This window comes from Anomaloglossus baeobatrachus, chromosome 6 (assembly GCF_048569485.1).
Source record: "Anomaloglossus baeobatrachus isolate aAnoBae1 chromosome 6, aAnoBae1.hap1, whole genome shotgun sequence".
Classification (NCBI taxonomy): domain Eukaryota; kingdom Metazoa; phylum Chordata; class Amphibia; order Anura; family Aromobatidae; genus Anomaloglossus; species Anomaloglossus baeobatrachus.
This window is the reverse complement of record NC_134358.1, coordinates 45918996-45942586: the sequence shown is the minus strand read 5'-3', so window position 1 is coordinate 45942586 and position 23591 is coordinate 45918996.

The window sequence follows — 23591 nt, the reverse complement described above, 5'->3', positions numbered from 1 at the left end:
TGTTCATTTTCATAATGCCGTTCCTCCTTCTGTGCGCCGGTTGTTCGTCGTTCCCGAGGCAGCACACATCTCTACGTGTGACACCCCAGGAATGACGAACACAGCTTACCTGCGTCCCGCCGGCAATACGGAAGGAAGGAGGTGGGCGGGATGTTACGTCCTGCTCATCTCCGCCCCTCCGCTTCTATTGGGCGGCTGCTGTGTGATGTTGCTGTAAAGCTGAACGTCCCTCCCCCTTCAGGAAGAGGATGTTCGCCGCCCACAGTGACGTCGTTAGAGAGGTAAGTCCGTGTGACGGGGATTAACGACTTTGTGCGCCACGGGCAACTAATTGCCCGTGACGCACAAACGACGGGGGCGGGTGCAATTGCTCTTGCGATCGCATGATATATCGGCACGTGTGATGCCACCTTAATATCTATTGATTGATAACCCCTTCCTATAACGCTAGTGCAGGTGGAGTTCAGGTGCAGAAAATGTGTTTTGGCATACCCAGAGTCCTCCAAGACCTATGGATGGATGGCCCGTTCCTCTTGGGCTGGAAAGGTGAAGTAATTGTGGCGCCCCTGACCTGGTCAGGCACCACTGAGTATTGCACCCACGCTTGGGTCAGTACAAACAGGTAATCCCAAAGGCTAAGTAGAGTGTGGACACATACAGGCACCCTTTGACCAGGACACACACACACATTAGAGGGGACCCCTGGGCAGACCCAGGAAGGGGGCATAGCCCTGGCATCTCAGTTAGTGTGGTGCTGTAGTGAAGCTGGTAGGAGAGTTGTACAGTGGCAGTCAAAGGAGTAGGAGTGGAGCAGCCGAGTCTGAGGTGCAGACGCAAGTGAGCGGACACTAGTCAGACCCTGCACCTGTAGTGACTGCTGGCGGGGGAGTTCAGTCAGCAAAAGCTGGAAGGAAAGATGCTGGGGAAATCAGCTAGTCTGGAGGACACTGAGGGAACCAGCTGGTCATGTACGGAGGCTTCCGGAGGGCTAGGCACGCAGGGGAAACAGGTTCCCGAAGTAGGCTCAAGTTTAACTACCTACTCAACCTGCCGGTGGGGTGGACAATAAGTCCCACACCAACCATCACAGAACCCGCAGCATCAACAGCAACGATGGGGCCCATAAGGTGGATCGAGCCTGGAGTCATCTTATCCTTGGTCCTTGCTGTCAGCAAACGGGTCAGAAAGGGGAGAAAGGCAGTCGCGACTTCCCTGGGTGAATCCCGCAATACTATAAGTTAGGGGTTATCCGAAACAAGAAGTGCTAGGAAGGCGAGTCAGCAGTCACCCCTACGTCGGCCTGAAGGATACCTGGTTCCACCTGGTTCATCATAGCATCGCCCGGGTTGCCTCACTCTACCATCAGAAAGTGAGTAAAAACCCTGACATTGCTGCCTGTGTGTGAGTTCTTCTGTGACCTGTGGTACTACGCACTTACACCTGAGCCCCTGGGGCCAGCCTCACTCTCAGGAGGCCATAACACCAGACTATATTTACCATCAGCCCCAGACGCTCCCTAAACTGCAGTGGCGGTCACCCCCTGACCGCAATTACAGAGAGTGGCGTCACGATTCCTATTGAAGTTAACCTGACATACCTGTTGCCAGAAGATTTCCCAGCACGTGAAGACCCTGAGGCGACCTGCAGTAGAGGGGCTTCACATAATAGTAGAGAAAATGTTTTTTTGCTACTCTCTTGGTTTTCTAATACCTATGGATGATAACAGTTTCCTCTCAGGCTGGTTGAGGTGGAGTTATGGTGTGACAAATGTTTTTTTTGCACACTCTGGATCCTCCGAGACCTATGGATGGACAACCCATTCCTCTCGGGCTAGTACAGGTGGATTAATGGTACAGGAAATTTTTTTGGCACTCCATTGGTTTTCTAATACCTGTGGATGATGACCTATTCATCTCATGCTAGATTAAGTGGAGTTATTGTGTGAGGAATATTTTTGGGCACTTATGGATGGATGACCCATTCCTTTCAGGCTAGTAGAGGTGAAGTAATAGTAGAGAAAATGGTTTTTGCCACTACCTTGGTTTTCTAATACCTATGATGATGACTCTTCCTCTCAGGCTGGTTGAGGTGGAGTTATAGTGTGAGGAATGTTTTTCGCACACCCTGGGTTCTCCAAGGACTATGATGGATAATCCATTCCGCTCAGGCTGGTAGAGGTGGAGTAATGGTATAGGAACTGGTTTTTGCACTCTGTTGGTTTTCTAATGCCTGTGGATGATGACCTTTTCCTCTCAGGCTGGCTGAGGTGGAGTTATGATGTGAGGAATGTTTTTTTGGCACACCCTTGGTCCTGTTAGACCCATGGATGGAGATCTGTGAAGTAGGACTTCCCTAAGTTTTATGGCCAACCAAATTCATCCATTCAGAGTAGCTTTTTACTATATGGCAAAAGGACAATACACCATGGTGTATATATACAAAGGTGGTATAACCATGAATTGGTTCTAGGAACATGACCGTGAGTTTTCCTTGCTTCCCTGGCCAACAATTCACAGAATTTAATCTCGCAAAGGAAGTCTTCAACAAGGTAAAATGGACGGTTCAGAACATTTTCCTTTTGCCTGTAGTGCATGGAGGAAGCTGTCCTACACGTATGGGCCATTATTCCTGCAGAACAATTTCAACTTCTAGTGCAAACTATGCCATGACAAATTTCTGTAATCCTGAAGGCCAGAGGTGGTCCAATACGCTAGGTGTGGTGTGTGTGTTTCCTAAAGCGTCCATTCAGTGTATATTATATATCACACATGGCCATAGGGTGGACCTGTAGGCCTCGTTCACATAATTTCTGATTACCTTACATTTCAGTGTCTGGGATTTTCTAACTCTCAAGATGTAACGTGTCCTGTTACTCAATGCAGAATATTTTTTGACTAAGGTTCTCCGCTTGTAATGTGCCTTATATACAAAACTAATGTTTTATGAAGTAGGAGTCCATCAAGCACTAAAGCACGGGTGTATCCACTTTTCACACCCACTTGTCTAGAGGAGGGCCATGCACTGCATTTTATATTATATATTGCCGGGGTCCAATCAATTCACTAGGAAACTGGTGAATCCTGATGGGCCCCGGAACCAGTAAGAGGCTCTTCCTATGGAAAGCTCCCTGCAGCTCTGCAGGACACTATGCCCCTCCCCAACTGAGAGCGCGGGGGAGAAAATGCCGGAACTCACCACTCAGCAGAGGATGGAGGCCGCAGCCAAAGAGGAGCTGATTCCTGCAGGAGAGGAGGCAGAGCTGAGGAGCAGCAGAAAGATAGAGTCCACTCAGCTATACAGCAGGATAGGCGGCTCAGGAAAAAATGCCACGGGCTATCAGCAACTTAAGAAGAAACAGAGAGGTGAGTATACTTGTTGGATCTGTCTATTTGTTTTTACATACCTATGTTGCTTGTACTGCATATAATTGTGCATGTGTCTGTGTGTATATATAGTATACAGTATGTGTCTGTGTGTATGTGTCGCCCTGGGCAAGCCAGGGGACACAGATAACAACACCACTACACCCCACACTCCAGGTAGGCACACCTGCTAACCAGAAATCCTTGTTGCCTCCCTCCAGGAGTCTGTGATGCACACCAGGGGGTGGGCCAGGCGGTTGGCTCCGCCCACCAAGGAGCTCACAACTCTGGAGGCAGGAAGTTACCAGGCAGATTAGCTCAGGAGGAGCTTGAGTGAAGAGCAGAGAAAGCTCAGGGAGGAGCAGGAGGAGATTAGCCCAGGCAGGGCTTGAGTAAAGAAGCAGCTTAGCCCAGGCAGGGGCTAGAGTAAACAACAAGAAGTGAAAGTGAAGGAAAGGAAAGTGGAAAAGGAGGAAAGCAAGAAGTGGAGAGAGCGCAGAGAGTGCACAGAGCCTGAGAGCCCAGCTGTGTGTAGGGCTAGAACAGCAAGGTCAGCGACGGCGGTGACTGTCCGGAGGGGGACCGTTTGGAAGTTCCTGGAAGGACCCCGTTGGCTGTGTGCCCGGTGGTCTGGAGCAGTGTTCCGAAGGACAGTCAGCACCAGGGCAGGGGCCTCTCGGACCCCGGCAAGGCTAGGAGTCGCCCAATTTGCCGAATCCGTCAGTGAAGGGGACGCAGATCCCCCAGCAACAAAGTCCCGATTGACGGCAACAGCCCGACCATTACCGGGGAGACACCGCCACCGCCAAAGCACCAGTTTCCCCAGGGCCAGCGCCTGCGGGCAAAGTGTAGAGCTCCTCCGGCCCAGATTGCAGTCGGGGAGCGGGTAACCGGAGGGAATCCACCGCTACCATCAGTCAAACAGGTGCAAGGAAGAGAGACGTCACCGTCACCTACCGGGAGTGCAGGTGCAACCGTCTGTGGGACCGTCCTACCAGCCGTTGGTTTACCGTACAAACTGTGTCCGTGTCTCAGGCTGAGTGAGTACCACAGTGCCGCAAGGCATAGCGCTGCTCCCGTGTCCCTGCGCCCTCCAGGCCCTACACTTCACATCTCTTCACCGGGCCCCGGGATCACCAACCCCTACCCACGGAGGGGCAACACAACACCTGGCTGCTCCCATCACCATCCCCGGGACCCCCACACCGAGCAGCGGTGGTGCCATCACCACAACCGTGGGTGGCGTCACGAACTATAATCCCAACAAACACCCCCCCCCTTTCACTCACGGGCGAGGAGCGTCGCTCGAGACACCCCGGGATCCGGCCCGCAGCTCGAGCCACCAGGAGCAACTGCCGGACCCGAGCAGAAGGGGTGAGCGCGGTGTGCTGACACCCTCCTCCCCGCCCGCGACAACTTGGCGTCACGAACAGGATCTTACCGCTCTGCCGTCTGGTAGAGGTGCGCCTTGTTACCGCCGGAGGTATCCGGCAGAAAAATTTCAGAAGTCGCCATCTTTGGCGCGAAAAGTTCCCGCTCGAGCGTCTTCTCGAGCAGTAGAGGCGCGAAGGCCAAAACTCCGCCCCGAGAGAGGAGGGGCCGGAAAGAGCTAAGGGGGACGCGATGGCGGCTGGCGGCATGTAGTCGCCGCTATAAAAGCAGGGACGCCAGGACTCTGCAAACATCCCGTTCCTGGAAGCAAACAGCAAAGACACCATGTGGATGCCGTCCCGAAACACCGTGGCCCCCGCACCGGGAACCGCAGCGTGGGTGGAGATCCGGACCGCGCAGCTCCATCTAAGGCTGCAGGTCAAAATGCAGCTCCTCCTGGAGGAGTGGGAGACCGACATGGCGGACGTTTTGGCAGCCGTGCGGAGACGCGAGGAGGAAGTGGGGGAAGGGAGGGTGAGTGACCCACGCCCCTATGTCCCGGAGGGACCGGTCGCTGCGGCTGAGGGACCCGGTCCAAGCCCTCTCCCCCCGTTGCCTCCTTCGCCACCCGTCTCGGAGGCCGTGACCCCGCCACTAGGCCCGCTGCCACCGCAACCGGTAGCGATACCCAGCCCGTCCGCCCCGGCGGACCGACCTGTAGCCGGAGCCCGAAGCAAACCGGAGGCATTGCCATGGAAGGCCCCGAAGATTGCGCCAGAGACAGTCCCCGAGCAGTTCCCCGAGCCGGAGCCGATGACCCGCTCCGAGCCGAAGGCCCAACTGCGGAAAGCCCCTGTGCCCATCCCCCACACCTCGGCTGAGGTGGCGCCGGGTTGTTGCTGCAAGGCAGCGCCCAAGGCCATGACACCGCGGGATACGCCACCCACCTTCCTGACAGTGGGTAACGTGCTGAATGTCCCGCGGGGCTCAACCCGTGCACCGGAGCCATACTGGGACAGGGAGCCGACCAAGCTGGGCCTGGAGATCGCGGAGAGGGAGCGTAGGAAAGCCGAGCTGGTGGCCCGAGTCATACGGGAAAAGGAGAACCTGCGGCAAGCGACCTTCCGTGTCCGGGGCCCGTTCTACGAGGGGCAGGTGAGGCGATTCGATATCCGCCGGGGCTACGGGTTCATATACGAACCGGGCCTGGAGGCCGAGGTATTTGTAGCCCGGCGGGATGTGCATGCTCACCTGCCCGAAGAGCATCCTGGCCGCAATCTTATCCCGGGAGACATGGTGCGGTACACTCGGCACTGCGGAGAGAGGGGGTGGTTTGCCCTGGATGTAAAGCTGAGGGGCAGCCCGGAGGGCAAGATGAGCTCTGCACCCCCTCCCTCGGATGAAGCAGCAGCAGGACCGGAGTAGGGCAATGGAGGCCCGCAGCACCGTCCCCGTAGGGACCAGCGCTTTGTTTGTTTGAAAGTTTGTTGAAAGTTTTGAAAAATGAAAAACACTGATTGAACCGAGTTTTCACCTGATTGTCAGCTGTGATTAGCAACCGGCAGGAGCCGGCACCGTTGTCCCCGTGGGGACCGTTAAAAGTTTAAAAATGCATGGGAACTAGCCATGGACAAGCCCGTGAACTCTGCAGGGCAACCACAAACGTTAGTGGCTTGTAAATATGTTGGGTACCGTTACCGTTTCCGCAATGCCGCCTCCGGAGAGGCAGGTTGGAGGGAGGGCCCTGAGCAGAGCAGGCCAGGGCCCAGCCACCAAAGGGACCGGTGGCTACCCTCTGGAGGGAAGGACAGATCCCGCTCGGGTGACTTGTGCTGGACTGTGGGTCAAGGGGTGCTGCCTGGGTTTTAGGGGCAGCATCAGGGCCAGGTTGCTTGGGTGGGAGAGAGCGGAAACCGTGACCGTACACCGTTGAAACGTTAAAAGAAAATGTGCCTCCCGTCTTGGGAAGAGTTGATTAAAAATGTTATGCTTATGTTATGTTTAACCCTGTTATCCCCTTTTTACAGAAAAATAAAACCGGTGTAGGACGGCAGCCCGCGGACGGTCTGCATTTTGCTAAGGGGGAATGTGTCGCCCTGGGCAAGCCAGGGGACACAGATAACAACACCACTACACCCCACACTCCAGGTAGGCACACCTGCTAACCAGAAATCCTTGTTGCCTCCCTCCAGGAGTCTGTGATGCACACCAGGGGGTGGGCCAAGCGGTTGGCTCCGCCCACCAAGGAGCTCACAACTCTGGAGGCAGGAAGTTACCAGGCAGATTAGCTCAGGAGGAGCTTGAGTGAAGAGCAGAGAAAGCTCAGGGAGGAGCAGGAGGAGATTAGCCCAGGCAGGGCTTGAGTAAAGAAGCAGCTTAGCCCAGGCAGGGGCTAGAGTAAACAACAAGAAGTGAAAGTGAAGGAAAGGAAAGTGGAAAAGGAGGAAAGCAAGAAGTGGAGAGAGCGCAGAGAGTGCACAGAGCCTGAGAGCCCAGCTGTGTGTAGGGCTAGAACAGCAAGGTCAGCGACGGCGGTGACTGTCCGGAGGGGGACCGTTTGGAAGTTCCTGGAAGGACCCCGTTGGCTGTGTGCCCGGTGGTCTGGAGCAGTGTTCCGAAGGACAGTCAGCACCAGGGCAGGGGCCTCTCGGACCCCGGCAAGGCTAGGAGTCGCCCAATTTGCCGAATCCGTCAGTGAAGGGGACGCAGATCCCCCAGCAACAAAGTCCCGATTGACGGCAACAGCCCGACCATTACCGGGGAGACACCGCCACCGCCAAGGCACCAGTTTCCCCAGGGCCAGCGCCTGCGGGCAAAGTGTAGAGCTCCTCCGGCCCAGATTGCAGTCGGGGAGCGGGTAACCGGAGGGAATCCACCGCTACCATCAGTCAAACAGGTGCAAGGAAGAGAGACGTCACCGTCACCTACCGGGAGTGCAGGTGCAACCGTCTGTGGGACCGTCCTACCAGCCGTTGGTTTACCGTACAAACTGTGTCCGTGTCTCAGGCTGAGTGAGTACCACAGTGCCGCAAGGCATAGCGCTGCCCCCGTGTCCCTGCGCCCTCCAGGCCCTACACTTCACATCTCTTCACCGGGCCCCGGGATCACCAACCCCTACCCACGGAGGGGCAACACAACACCTGGCTGCTCCCATCACCATCCCCGGGACCCCCACACCGAGCAGCGGTGGTGCCATCACCACAACCGTGGGTGGCGTCACGAACTATAATCCCAACAAACACCCCCCCCCCTTTCACTCACGGGCGAGGAGCGTCGCTCGAGACACCCCGGGATCCGGCCCGCAGCTCGAGCCACCAGGAGCAACTGCCGGACCCGAGCAGAAGGGGTGAGCGCGGTGTGCTGACACCCTCCTCCCCGCCCGCGACATGTATATATAGTATACAGTATGTGTCTGTGTGTGTATATATATAGTATGTGTGTGCATGTGTGTATATATTATATGTATCTCTGTGCATAAATAGTATATGTGCCAGTATATGTGCCTATACGTATATCCCTCTGTGTATATAGTATGTGTGCAGGGTTTTGAGGAGAGGGGAGGTGTGGAGGGGCAAGGGGAGTGGGGCCCATGGTCAATTCTTGCATAGGGGCCCTTTGCACTCAGTGTCCACCCCTGATCCGGTTGGCACCATGATATGGATCTATAGTGGGGAATAAAGTATTTAGTCAGCCACTAATTGTGCAAGTTGTCCCACTTATAAAGATGAGATTTGACTGTAATTAACATCATAGGTGACCACAACTATGAGAGACAAAATGAGAAAACAAATCCAGAAAATCATCTTGTCTGATTTGGCTAGATTTGTTTTGCAAATTATGGTGGAAAATAAATATTTGGTCAATAAGAAAAGTTCATCTCAATATTTTGTTATATATCTTTTGTCGGCAATCAGGAGGTGAAACGTTTTCTGTAAGTCTTAACAAGGTTGGCACACACTGTTGGTGGTATGTTGGCCCATTCCTCCGGTTGGCACACACTGTTGGTATTATGTTGTCCCATTCCTCCATGCAGATCTCCTCTAGAGCAGAGATGTGTTGATCCTGTCGCTGATCAACACAGACTTTCAACTCCCTCCAAAGGTTTGTTTTCTATGGGGTTGGGATCTGGAGACTGGCTAGGCCACTGCAGGACCTTCATATGCTTCTTACGAAGCCACTCCTTCGTTGCCCTAGCGGTGTGCTTGGGATCATTATCATGCTGAAAGACCCACCCATGTTTCACCTTCAATGTCCTTGCTGATGGAAGGAGGTTTGCACTCAAAATCTCACGATACATGGCCCCATTCATTCTTTCATGTACATGGATCAGCCATCCTGGTCCCTTTGCAGAGAATCAGCCCCAAAGCATGATGTTGCCACCCCCATGCTTCACAGTAGGTATGATGTTCTTTGGATGCAACTCAGCATTCTGTTTCTTCCAAACCCGACGAGTTGCGTTTCTACCAAACAGTATTACTTATGTTTCATCAGACCATATGACATTCTCCCAATACTCTTTTGGATAATCCAAATGCTCTTTAGCAAACTTCAGACAAGCCCGGACATGTACTGGCTTAAGCAGGGGAACACGTCTGGCACTGCAGGATCTGAGTCCTTGGTGGCGTAGTGTGTTACTGATGGTAGCCTTTGTTACGGTGGTCCAAGCTCTATGCAGGTCATTCACTAGGTCCCCCCATGTGGTTCTGGGATTCTTGCTCACCGTTCTTGTGATCATTTTGACCCCACGGGGTGAGATCTTGCATGGAGCCCCAGATCGAGGGAGAGTATCAGTGGTCTTGTATGTCTTCCATTTTCTTATTATTGCTCCCACAGTTGATTTAATCACACCACGCTGCTTGCCTATTTCAGATTCAGTCTTCGAAGCCTGGTGCAGGGCTACAATTTTGTTTCTGGTGTCCTTTGACAGCTCTTTGGTCTTCACCATAGTGGAGTTTGGAGTGTGACTGTTTGAGGTTGTGGACAGGTGTCTTTTATACTGATAACAAGTTCAAGCAGGGACTATTACTACAGGTAATGAGTGGAGGACAGAGGAGCCTCTTAAAGAACAAGTTACAGGTCTGTGAGAGCCAGAAATCTTGCATGTTTTTAGGTGACTAAATATTTTTTCCACCATAATTTGCAAATAAAATCTTGCCAAATCAAACGCGGTGATTTTCTGGATTTGTTTTCTCATTTTGTCTCTCATACTTGTGGTCTACCTATGATGTAAATTACAGGCCGACCTCATCTTTATAAGTGGGAGAAATTGCACAATTTAATTGGCTGATTAAATACTTTTTTTCTCTACTGTATTTGTAAATGGATAATTTCACGATACTTTTTTTGGTTGTAGTATTTTTCCTAAACATTTTCCTGGAGAATGTAAGACCTACACAATATTACTACTGTAGACACGCTAAGAGGATCCGATGTGGAGGAGATCATCATAAGTCCTTCAGTTTCTACATGAATGAGCCTAAATCAGGTGGAGCTTTGGGAGACATAGTAATGATAAACTACCATTCGACAAGTTCAGTCATGGAGTGCTTACAAGGCAGAAAAAGCCAAAAGACATCTAAGGAAAAGAAAACATTCTCTCCACATCATCAATAAAACTAATGGTTAGTTTTTACATGAGAGGACATGACAGATGCTCTTTAAATGGGTTTTTCCATGTTCTATACGGGTGTAGGGCTTGGCCCACCCCAGACCTGCAAATCCGTCATGTATAAAATGTAGTGTATGTTGCATACTGTGATGTTATGATATTGGTGTAATATTTGTGCGGGTATTAGGTGGCCACATTGGGCTAGCTGTTTCTTCGGGTACTCTCAGGCTAGGGAGAGTTAATAGCAGGGAGGAGTTTAGCTAGTAAGAAGGGTGAGCAGACAAGAAATGACAGGAGAGTCCCAGAGAGATAGAAAGAAGTAGCAGACCCCAAACAAATCTAATTAGACTGACCCTCTGGGTCAAATCCCAGCGCTGGACAAGTATAGAGAAGGCTGTGCGAACCACGTCCCAGAGTATGTCCGGACGGCCTGGATGGTGGCCACCCCCTGGCAGATACCCAAAGTATCCCCTCAACCAACAGAAGGTCAGTGAGCTCCAATGACCGGGGTAGATCCTGACAGAACCGGGCAAAGGAGTGCCATCCCCGAAAGACCCGTCATAGCTTCTAGCTGAAAATCCCTGTGGGTGGGGCGACGGAATACCCGGAGGACTATTTGAACCTGCTCAACAGTATGAATATGAGTGAGGGGAGGAGGGGCTTCGACGCTCAACTGGAAGCCAAAGTACCAGGGAAGTGGCTGGCCTGCAAATTAAGTCTAACTCCGGTTGGTATTGGCAACCCCATCGGGGAACCAGAGTGTATGGCTGAAGTGTTATGGAAAAGTATTTCTTGGGTCCCTGTAACCGAGAAGAAATGTGCCCACCACAGGCATGATGGAAGACTTGGTGATGACCTGTTTAGTAAAGAATTGTTGCTGGTAAAAGAGACCTGTGTCCATGTGTGGTCTTTGAAGGTACTGGGACCTGCTGCAGCCGGCAGCCTTAAAGTGGTCGATAAGAATGACTCGGTCCTGGCCTCCGGCCTAAAAGTGAGTACCTCACACTACAAGCCCCAACATAAACCCCCTTGCACCAAAGATTCGATTGGGGTGCAAGAGAAAACAACAGGTGCGGCTGCGACTACTACGGTACCCGACCGCCCCTTTAACATATGAAAGGAGACAGCTATGGGCTGCACAGCTTCCTGGTCCTGAGCTTCACTGCTCCAGCTATGGGCTGCACGGCTTCCTGGTCCTGAGCTGCACCTCTCCAGCTACGGGCTGCACCGCTTCCTGGTCCTTAGCTGCACTGCTCCAGCTACGGGCTGCATCGCTTCCTGGTCCTGAGCTGCACCGCTCCAGCTACGGGCTGCACCGCTTCCTGGTCCTGAGCTGTACTGCTCCAACTACGGGCTGCACCGCTTCCTGGTCCTGACCTGCACTGCTCCACCTACGGGCTGCACTGCTTCCTGGTCCTTAGCTGCACTGCTCCAGCTACGGGCTGCACCGCTTCCTGGTCCTGAGCTGCACTGCTCCAACTACGGGCTGCACCGCTTCCTGGTCCTGAGCTGCACTGCTCCAACTACGGGCTGCACCACTTCCTGGTCCAACCTCTGTATGCTGCTGTAAAGGCCGTGCTAATTTCTGTGTATAGACTGATTCTCCTCCAGAATCAATCAAATATGTCGCAATCCTATCCCTCCCATTACAATCCAATATGCCACAAGAGGAGCCCCAACGCTCAGTGGTGACCTAGACCGCTGCCCACTCTGCCTAACATCTTTCCAAACCCTAAGACGACGTTTTTATTTACTGAAGGTGCCCTGTGCCATAGTTTATTGCAGCCTTTCTCTTTCTAATATTGTGACATTGAACGTTATACATTTCTATGCTTGGCCCTCAGAGTATCCACAAAACAGAAGATAGAGGAAGGGGAATTGGGTTCTTTTCCAGCTGCGGTCCCTGCGTACAATTAGTGATATACAATGTATAGCAGGGACATTAATGGGAAGCATGTGCGAGGTACGTGTTGGCCTCGGCATCTTGATCACAGCTGTTCCCGCTTCCACACTCTCTTCTTAATATACAAATATTGAGAATCATTTACTGTAACAAGATGTCATCTCCCCCCATACATCACACAAAGCAGTCAGTAAATGAATACCAGTAGTGGCAGCGATCCTGGAAATCAAACACACAGAAGTGGTCCTATGTGTGAAGAAGGTTCATGGAAAGCGAGCGCTGCTAAACTTAACCCCTTCAGCCCCCGGGCACTTTCCGTTTTTGCATTTTTGTTTTTTGCTCCTTTTCTTCCGAGAGCCGTAAATTTTTTATTATTCTGTCAATCTTGCCAAATGAGGGCTTGTTTTTTGCGGGACGAGTTGTACTTTTAAATGAAACCATAGGTTTTACCATATATTGTACTGGAAAACAGCAAAAAAATTCCAAGTGTGGAAAAACTGCAAAAAAAGTGTCATCGCACAATAGTTTTTGGGATGTTTTATTCACCGTGTTCACTATATGGTAAAACTGATGTATCTATGTGATGCCTCAGGTCGGTGCGAGTTTGTAGACACCAAACATGTATAGGTTTACTTGTATCTAAGGGGTTAAAAAAAATTCACAAGTTTGTCCAATAAAAGTGGCGCACGTTTTGCGCCATTTTCCGAAACACGTAGCGTTCTTATTTTTAAGGATCTATGGCTCAGTGATGGCTTATTTTTTGCGTCTCGAGCTGACGTTTATAATGGTACCATTTTTGCGCAGATGCTACGTTTTGATCGCCTGTTATTGCATTTTGCGTAAAACTTGCGGCGACCAAAAAACGTAATTTTGGCGTTTGGAATTTTTTTGCCACTACGCCGTTTACCAATCAGATTAATTGATTTTATATTTTGATAGATCGGGCATTTCTGAACGCGGCGATACCAAATATGTGTATATTCATTTATTTTTTAACCCTTTAATTTTCAATGGGGGGAAAGGGGGGTGATTTGAACTTTTAGGTTTTTTGTTTTTTTTTTATTTTTTCAAAACTTTTTTTTTTACTTTTTTTTTTTATTTTACTAGTCCCCCTAGGGGGCTATAGCAATCAGCAATCCGATCGCTGATCGCTATCTGCTGATCACAGCAATACAGCTGTAATCAGCAGATTCAGTCACTTTGGTTTTCCCTCTGCTCTCGGCCGAGGGAAAACGAAAGTGAAACATCGTAGCAGCAGGCGTCATCATATGACCCTGTGCTACGATGGCAACCACCGATAGTCACGTGATAACACACGTGACTTCCGGTGGGGGCGGCGGTAAGTAACAAACATGGCCGCGCGCATTTAAATCTTGCTGCCAGACTTTGGCAGCAAGATTTAAGGGGTTAATGGCCGCGGGTGGAAGCGATTCCACCCGCGGCTAGCAGGCACACATGTCAGCTGTTGAAAACAGCTGATATGTGTGCCGATCCACGCCGCCTGCCCGCGGCAGGGGGCGGGGCTTAACGGGACACGATCCTGGACGGATAGATCCGTCCAAGGTCGTGAAGGGGTTAAAGACATACTGTACCCATTTATATTGCTGTGATGCCACATTACTGCTTACATATAGAATAAAGGCCCCGTCACACACAGAGATAAATCTTTGGCAGATCTGTGGTTGCAGTGAAATCATGGACATATTGTTCCATTTGTACACAGCCACAAACCTGCCACTGATTGTCCACAATTTCACTGCAGCCACAGATCTGCCGCAGATTTATCTCTGTGTGTAAAGTGGCCTTATGTCTACATGAATTGCTAAATAGCAAGAAAAATTACATACAGTTAGGTCCAGAAATATTTGGACAGTGACACAATTTTCGCGAGTTGGGCTCTGCATGCCACCACATTGGATTTGAAATGAAACCTCTACAACAGAATTCAAGTGCAGATTGTAACGTTTAATTTGAAGGTTTGAACAAAAATATCTGATAGAAATTGTAGGAATTGTACACATTTCTTTACAAACACTCCACATTTTAGGAGGTCAAAAGTAATTGGACAAATAAACCAAACCCAAACAAAATATTTTTATTTTCAATATTTTGTTGCGAATCCTTTGGAGGCAATCACTGCCTTAAGTCTGGAACCCATGGACATCACCAAACGCTGGGTTTCCTCCTTCTTAATGCTTTGCCAGGCCTTTACAGCCGCAGCCTTCAGGTCTTGCTTGTTTGTGGGTCTTTCCGTCTTAAGTCTGGATTTGAGCAAGTGAAATGCATGCTCAATTGGGTTAAGATCTGGTGATTGACTTGGCCATTGCAGAATGTTCCACTTTTTTGCACTCATGAACTCCTGGGTAGCTTTGGCTGTATGCTTGGGGTCATTGTCCATCTGTACTATGAAGCGCCGTCCGATCAACTTTGCGGCATTTGGCTGAATCTGGGCTGAAAGTATATCCCGGTACACTTCAGAATTCATCCGTCTACTCTTGTCTGCTGTTATGTCATCAATAAACACAAGTGACCCAGTGCCATTGAAAGCCATGCATGCCCATGCCATCACGTTGCCTCCACCATGTTTTACAGAGGATGTGGTGTGCCTTGGATCATGTGCCGTTCCCTTTCTTCTCCAAACTTTTTTCTTCCCATCATTCTGGTACAGGTTGATCTTTGTCTCATCTGTCCATAGAATACTTTTCCAGAACTGAGCTGGCTTCATGAGGTGTTTTTCAGCAAATTTAACTCTGGCCTGTCTATTTTTGGAATTGATGAATGGTTTGCATCTAGATGTGAACCCTTTGTATTTACTTTCATGGAGTCTTCTCTTTACTGTTGACTTAGAGACAGATACACCTACTTCACTGAGAGTGTTCTGGACTTCAGTTGATGTTGTGAACGGGTTCTTCTTCACCAAAGAAAGTATGCAGCGATCATCCACCACTGTTGTCATCCGTGGACGCCCAGGCCTTTTTGAGTTCCCAAGCTCACCAGTCAATTCCTTTTTTCTCAGAATGTACCCGACTGTTGATTTTGCTACTCCAAGCATGTCTGCTATCTCTCTGATGGATTTTTTCTTTTTTTTCAGCCTCAGGATGTTCTGCTTCACCTCAATTGAGAGTTCCCTAGACCGCATGTTGTCTGGTCACAGCAACAGCTTCCAAATGCAAAACCACACACCTGTAATCAACCCCAGACCTTTTAACTACTTCATTGATTACAGGTTAACGAGGGAGACGCCTTCAGAGTTAATTGCAGCCCTTAGAGTCCCTTGTCCAATTACTTTTGGTCCCTTGAAAAAGAGGAGGCTATGCATTACAGAGCTATGATTCCTAAACCCTTTCTCCGATTTGGATGTGAAAACTCTCATATTGCAGCTGGGAGTGTGCACTTTCAGCCCATATTATACATATAATTGTATTTCTGAACATGTTTTTGTAAACAGCTAAAATAACAAAACTTGTGTCACTGTCCAAATATTTCTGGACCTAACTGTATTTTGTACTGATCCGAAGTTACAGCCTGTATTATACTCCAGAGCTGCACTCACTATTCTGATGGTGCACTCACTACGTACATACACTACATTGCTGATCCTGAGTTACCTCCTGTATTATACTCCAGAGCTGCACTCACTATTCTGCTGTTGGAGTCAATGTGTACATACATTACATTACTGATCCTGAGTTACATCCTGTATTATACTCCAGAGCTGTACTCACTATTCTGCTGGTGCAGTCACTGTGTACATACATTAAATTACTGATCCTATACTGATCTGGAGTTACATCCTGTATTATACTCCAGAGCTGCACTCACTATTCTGCTGTTGGAGTCAATGTGTACATACATTACATTACTGATCCTGAATTACCTCCTGTATTATACTCCAGAGCTGCACTCACTATTCTTCTGCTATAGTCCCTGATATCTACTGTATATATTGGACTGATCTTAAATTACAGACTGCATAATACTCCAGAACAGTTAGCACAATTCTGCAGGTTCCACAGCTGAAATCTTCTTGATTGTGTCAGATTTCACAAGTGATTCACATTACATAAAATGTTAATTTTTCCATTGTGTAGTTTTCTCATTAACTCCCCAAACCCCAGGTCAGATTTTAGGGCTGTATCTGATCACAAACCTGTTTCCAATAATATTCAGCAGAATTGTGCAGTATAATTATAGAGGCTGTAATTTAGGATATATAGGCAATGTATTTACAAAGTTAATCCCATTAGCAGTAGATAAGCCCCTGTGCACATTACAAATTTTGACTTATAATTGAGTATTAGGAGTTTGTTAAGGAGTCAAAAATTTTGGTAATAAAGCACTGAATACTCTGAATCTCCGGCATGTCTGCTACATATGTGCACAGTATTATCTCTACATATATTGGAAAGTGATGTTCAGATTTTATAAAATATTGTTTGACATTATCTAGAATATTTAAAGATTTCATCTCCAAAACGGCGCATTGCCTAAACTTTCATGTGTTCCCTCTTTCCCCACATAATGCTTTTTAATCCCATCTGACAATGCATAAGGTTCTGTCAAGGCAGGCATAGTTATCTACATCTAGTGTGCACACATCTATACATTGAATGCCTTTACTATGCACATAATTCATTATGCAAACTGTAAAACTCAATAATGTTGTTTTTCCACGATCTACAGAGGATATAAAAAGTCTACACACCCCTGTTAAAATAACAGCTGCCATAATTTACAATGATTCAGATTGACACCATAGAAAGTATAGCTGTTCTAGGAGGATTTTTATTTTTGTCACTTTCTTAATTGCATTTTACAGCAAAAGCCATAGTTCATAAACAGCTTACAACACAGCAAGGGGATCTGATTATTGAGGAATATAGAGCCAATCACATGAAGCAAATGTGACGCCCTGGGCAAGCCAGGGGTCACAGGTCATCACACCACCACACCCTACACCCCAGTTAGGAACACCAAGGCTAACTTAAAATCCTTGTTGCCTTCCTCCAGGGGCTGATATTCACACCAGGGGGTGGGCCAGGCAGTTGGCTCCGCCCACCGAGGAGTTCACAGCCCTGGAGGCGGGAGGAATTAGGCAGTTTAGCTCAGGCAGAGCTTGAGTGAGGAACAGAGCTAAGCTAGGGAAGTGAAGGAGTAAACACGGAGAGTAGAGGCAGAGAAAAGGAACAGTTAAGCGAGTCTGAAGTTGGTCCAGGTGTGTGCCCCGGACAGTGACAGCAAGGTCAGCAGACGGCGGTGATAGTCTGCAGGGGGACTGCTCGGAGGTTGCTGGAAGGACCGCGGACGGGTGGTGACCCGGCGGTCTGGAGCAGTATACGAAGAACAGTCAGCACCAGGGCAGGGGCCTTTCGGATCCCGGCAAGGCTAGGAGTCGCCATAATTTGCCAAATCCGTCAGTGAAGGGGACGTCTGTCTCCCAACAACCAAGTCCCGATTGAAGGCAACAGTCCAACCGCAACGGAGAGACACCGCCAACGCCAGGGCACCAGTTTCTCAGGGCCAGCGCCTGCGGGCAAAGTAGGGCTCCTCCGGCCCATATCCAAGCTGGGGAGCGGGTTACCGGTGGGAACCCATCGCAACCATTATCATCATAGGTGCAGGACAGAGGGACCGTCACCGTCACCTACTGGGGAAAGCAAGTGCAGCCGTCCGTGGGAACCGTCTTTCCAGCCGTGTGTTTTACCGAGAACTGTGTCATCGTCTCAGGCTGAGTGAGTACCACAGTGCCGCAAGGCACAGCGCTGCCCCCGCGTCCCTGCGCCCACCAAGCCCTGCATCTCCCACCTCATCACTGGGCCCCGGGATCACCAACCCCTACCCACGGAGGGGCAACACAACAACTGGCTGTTCCATACTATCCCTCCCGGGATCCCCATATAGAGCAGCGGTGGTGTCAACAAATCACCACAACCGTGGGTGGCATCACGGACAATAAACAATCCCCACACCCAAAAACCCCCTTTCACTCACGGGCGAGGAGCGCCGCTCGAGTCCTCGGCATCCGGCCGATCGCTCGAGCCACCGAGCAGCGGCAGGCCGCAGCAGCCGCGGAAGCCGGACCCGAGCAGTGGGAGAGCGCGGCGTCCCCTCCTCCGCCCGCGACACAAATGTAAGTAGTCAGTACACTGCTGTCATCATTATAGTGATTCTGATAAATCCCATATAAAGTTTAGCTATTCTAGGAGGATTTTCCTATTGCATTTTACAGCAGAAGCCATAAGGCCCCGTCACACACAGAGATAAATCTTTGGCAGATCTGTGGTTGCAGTGAAATCATGGACATATTGTTCCATTTGTACACAGCCACAAACCTGGCACTGATTGTCCACAATTTCACTGCAACCACAGATCTACCACAGATCTACCACAGATCTACCACAGATCTACCACAGATTTATCTCTGTGTGTGACATGGCCTATAGTTCATAAACAGCTTACAACACAGCAAAGGGATCTGATTATTGAGGAGTATAGAGCTAAACATATAAAGCTCATGATAACTAATAGTGAGTACACAGCTGTCATCCTGATACTGATTCTGATAAACCCCATATAAAGTTTAGCTAGTCTAGGAGGATGTTCCTACTTGCATTTTACAGCAAAAGCCATAGTCCATAAACAGCTTACAACACAGCAAAGGGATCTGATTATTAAGGAGTATAGAACTAAACATATAAAGGTCATGATAACTAATAGTCGGTACACACCTGTCATCATGATCAGTGATTCTGATAAATCCAATATAAAGTTTAGCTGTTCCAGGAGGATTTTCCTGAGATTGTCTTACTTGCATTCTACAGCAAAAACATGGTCCGTAAACAACTTACAACACAGCAAAGGAATCTGACTATTGAGGAGTATAGAACCAAACACATAAAGCTCATGATAACTAGTAGTCAGTACACGGCTGTCACCATGATAATGATTCTGATAAACCCCATATAAAGGTCGGCTGTTCTAGGAGGATTTTCCTTAGATTTTCTTACTTGCATTCTACAGCAAAAACCATGGTCCATAAACATCTTACAACAAAGGAAAGGGATCTGATTATTGAGGAGTATACAGCCAAATATATAAAACTCATGATAACTAGTAGTCAGTACACAATTGTGATTTTCATAAACCTCCTATAAAGTTTAGCTGTTCTAGGAGGATTTTCCTGAGATTTTCTTTCTTGCAATCGACAGCAAAAACCACGGTCCTTAAACAGCTTACCACACAGCAAAGGAATCTCATTGTCAAAAACTACAAGTCAGGAGAAGGGTAAAAAAAATATCCAAAGCATTAGATATATCATGGAACAGTATCAAAATATCATGAAGGGTTGGCTTAAATTTGACATAATAGTGACATTACCTAGAACTAGATGTCCCACAAAAAATGATACGGGTAGAGGAAGAAAATTAATAATCGAAACTGCCAAGAAATCTACCATAACAGGGAAGGAGCTACAGGAATTTCTGGCAAGTATGGGTTGTGTACTGCATGCGACAACAATCCCCCATATTCTTCATATGTCTGGCCTGAGGGGCGGGCAACAAGACAGAAGCCATTTCTTACAAAGAAAAACATCCAATTCTGGTTATTTTTTCCCAAAAACAAAATCAATTCTGTAAAAAGCATGTGGGAAAACGTGTTATGATCAGATAAGAACAATGTTGTACTGTTTTTCCATAATTCCAAAAGGTATGTTTGGTGAACACCGCGCAATACCAGTAGAACACAATACCCACAGTGAAGCATGGTGGAGGCTACATTAAACTTTAAAGCTGTTTTTCAGCAGCTGGAACTGGGGGTTTTAGTCAAGGTGGAAGGTATTATGAACAGTTCCAAATCAGTCAATTTTGGAACAAAAACTTTAAGTCTCTGCTAAAAAAGATGGTATTTCACCTTTCAATATGACAATGACCCTAAGCTTATCAACCAATCAATGGCTTCACCAGAAGAAGGTCAGGGTTTTCAAATGGCCACGCCAGAGCCCAGCCCTGAATCTAATTGAAAATCTGTGGGTGACCTGAAGAGGGCGCTGTAAACAGATGTCCCCGAAATCTCACAGATGTGGAGCTACAAGGAAGAGATTTCCAATTCTAGATGTCCTGTGTGATAGACCAAATGATGTCATAAATTCAAAGGGTACTGCCACAAAGTATTAGATTAAGGGTGTGTATATTTATGCAGGTACATTATTTTAGTTCTTTACCTTTATTTTTTCACCTGAAAAAAAAATTTTAGTTTATTTTTTTACTAATTTGTAGAGATTATGGATAACATTTAAGGTGGGAAAGCGCTGCCGGGTCACACAGAGAGCGGTGATGACGTCAGTAACCATACATGATCTCACATATCTTGCCGGGTATCAGGGGCCGCAGAAGTCAGCGCCAGAGATTCCCAAAAACAGTGAGGTCATAAAAGGTTACTGACGTCAGCTCCCCTAGAAAAAATCCAGGGCTGGCGCTGACCGGCAGTAACCCATAGACCTGAGAACTTTCTCGGAACGAGACTCCATAGGAATCAATGGGCGTCGTGGGACATTACCTGTTGGATTGTCATTGGAACTTAAAAGATTTTTTTTGTTTAATAAACTAGTGAACAAGCTTGTATGGATCTTTATTCAAATAAAGTGTTTTTTCCTGTTTTTTAACCATTCACTTGCCGGTTTAATAATGGGGGTGTCTGATAGACGCCTCTCCATTACTAACCTGTTGGCTTAATGTCAGCTGTTAATTCACTGCTAACATCAACCCCATTAACTATCACCCTGATTGCCACCGCACCAGGGCAATCGGAAGAGCCAGGTAAAGAGCAAGAATTGGAGCATCCAATGGACGCACCACTTCTCAAAAGGCTGCAGGCTGCTATTTTTAGGCTGGGAAGGGCTCACTAATAGTGTTGAGCAGACCTGGATCCGCAAAATCCGGATCCGCATGGTTTGAGAGCCCGATCCGAGTCCGACCAGCACCCGGGATTCGGGGTGCACGATCCGGATCCGTTTTTTTCTTTGTTTTTTTTTCTCTCTCCCCCCCCCCCATTGATTTACATTGACGCGGATCGGATCCGGACTTCTGCGGCAACCCGATCCGGATCCGCCGGACCCGGATTATAACCGATCCACTCAACTCTACTCACTAACCATGGCCATTCCCACCCTCATAATACCAGCCCTCAGAGGTTTCCTTTACTTTAGCTGATTATCAAAAATAGGGTGGACCCCACATCATTTTAAAAAAAAAAATGTTAAAAATGGCGTGGGATTACCTTTATTTTTGATAAGCAGCCAAGGTAAAGGAGACCGCTGGCAGCTGCAGCCCATAGCTGTCTGTTTACCCATGCTTGTTAACAAAAAATAGGGCAGCAGTCCACGTCATTTTTTTCTTCCTCCAAGTGGCGCGGCAGCCAATCACAGCCATGCCAATACTTAACATGGCTGTGATGGGACCGAAAGTACCCACACGAACATAGCTTGCTGATTGGCTGCTCTGCAGTCTTTCAACAAGCTTTATTCAAATGACAAACCTGAACAGGAACCGGACGTACAGTTAAAAGTGTTCTGATCTGAGACACGGACACCCAGTGTTCTGTACAAACCCCAAACTTTACAGTTTGGGTTCACTCATCGCTACTGATGATGACCCATTCCCTTGACACTGTATATAATGAGCTCCTGTGCTCCCTCTTGTGGTACCTAAAGGCAACTAAGATTTTATCATGTATGCCTATGCAGGAGATCTGCATTAGAAAAAAAGAGCTTGTTCCCCTATATCAATGTATCAGGAAATCATTCCCCACAGAACTGGGAGCCTAAATGGAATTATCAGTAAAGCACAATGTTCTATATGATATATACAAAAGGAACGGATTAGCATTATTGCATCTGCATGGGATAAAATTAAAAACATCTGTCGCTGTGATAAAACTTTACAACATGGGCAATAACTAGGATGGCTTCGGTGAATCAGTTTCTCGTTAGTCATAGAGTTGTATGATTTTATTTAGTTCAGCTTAAAGGGAACCTGTCATCACGTTTTTACATATGGAAATAGTAGAATGGTTGTTTAGGCTCTTTTCCCCCAATAAAAATTATATCTTGTTTGTAGAGATCCGATGTGGCAGTCATGAGAAATCTAGTGTAGCAGTCATATGCAAATTAGGCAGGAAGTGCACTGGAGGTGTGTCAATACTCCAGGTCATTTCGAGCCTGATTTGCATATTTCATTTTTCTGTATTTCTCATGACTGGCACATCAGATCTCAATAAAAAAGGTATTGTTTCAATTGGGAGAAAAGTGCCTATAATTCATACCAGTGGAAAAAAAATATATAGGTGCTGACAAGTTCCCTTTAAGCTGAAATAAATAAAATAGTGCAACCATATGACTAACAAGAAACTGATTCACTGATCCCATCCTAGTTATTGCTCATGTTGTAAAGTTTTATCACATCAGCAGATGTTTTTAATCTCATCCCCTGCAGATGGAATAAGGCTAATCCGTTCCTCTTGTAGATGTCATATCGAAGCTTTGTGCTTTACTGAAAATTTCCTTCATCCGAGAGGTGACCAGAACAATCAGCGGAGTATCCACGCTCAACAATTAGTCATCTGCCCGAGAACAAAGGTGCACAGTCCTACAAGAGTCCACTGTGGCGGCAGAACATGTGCAAATAAACAGCACAAAGGCCCAAAAATAACTTTTGTGATTGGTTTTTTTTCTTCTATTTTCTTGCCAATCGACCAAGCAAGCAACAGAACTTTCTTTGGATACATGGACTGGTTGCAGCATAAAGTCGCCTTTGTCTTCAATGATATCAGCGGCTAATTACACTTCATTGTACGGTACATTATAGTCACATCTTCCAAGCAGTGAAATATATTTCTTTTTCCTTTACCTCAAGAAGGAAGGATTGGAAGTGTGATCATTATGTGGACGGCAGTCAAGAGCACTTACCAGAAATGCAATAGGAGCCGCCACTGTCCTACTCAAGTGCTGGCGAGCAGCAGTTAAAGGGATATGCCATGTCATTGATATGAATGGCTTATCCTTAAGATAGGTCCATTAATATATCAGTGGGGGGTTCCATTTCCTTTAAACCGAACCTGTCAGGTCCCTTGTGCCCTCTAACCCAGTGTGAAACCGAGAGGTTACTTTCAGGATACAGCAGGTCACGAACGAGGAACAAGACCAGGCTAGGTTTAAATGCAAATGTGACGCCCTGGACCCCAGGGGTCACAGAACAACATCACATACGCACACACCCCCTCCCCTGGTCAGGAACACCCGTCAAACAAAACCCTTGTTGCCTCCCTCCAGGGTCTGATGTCCACACCAGGT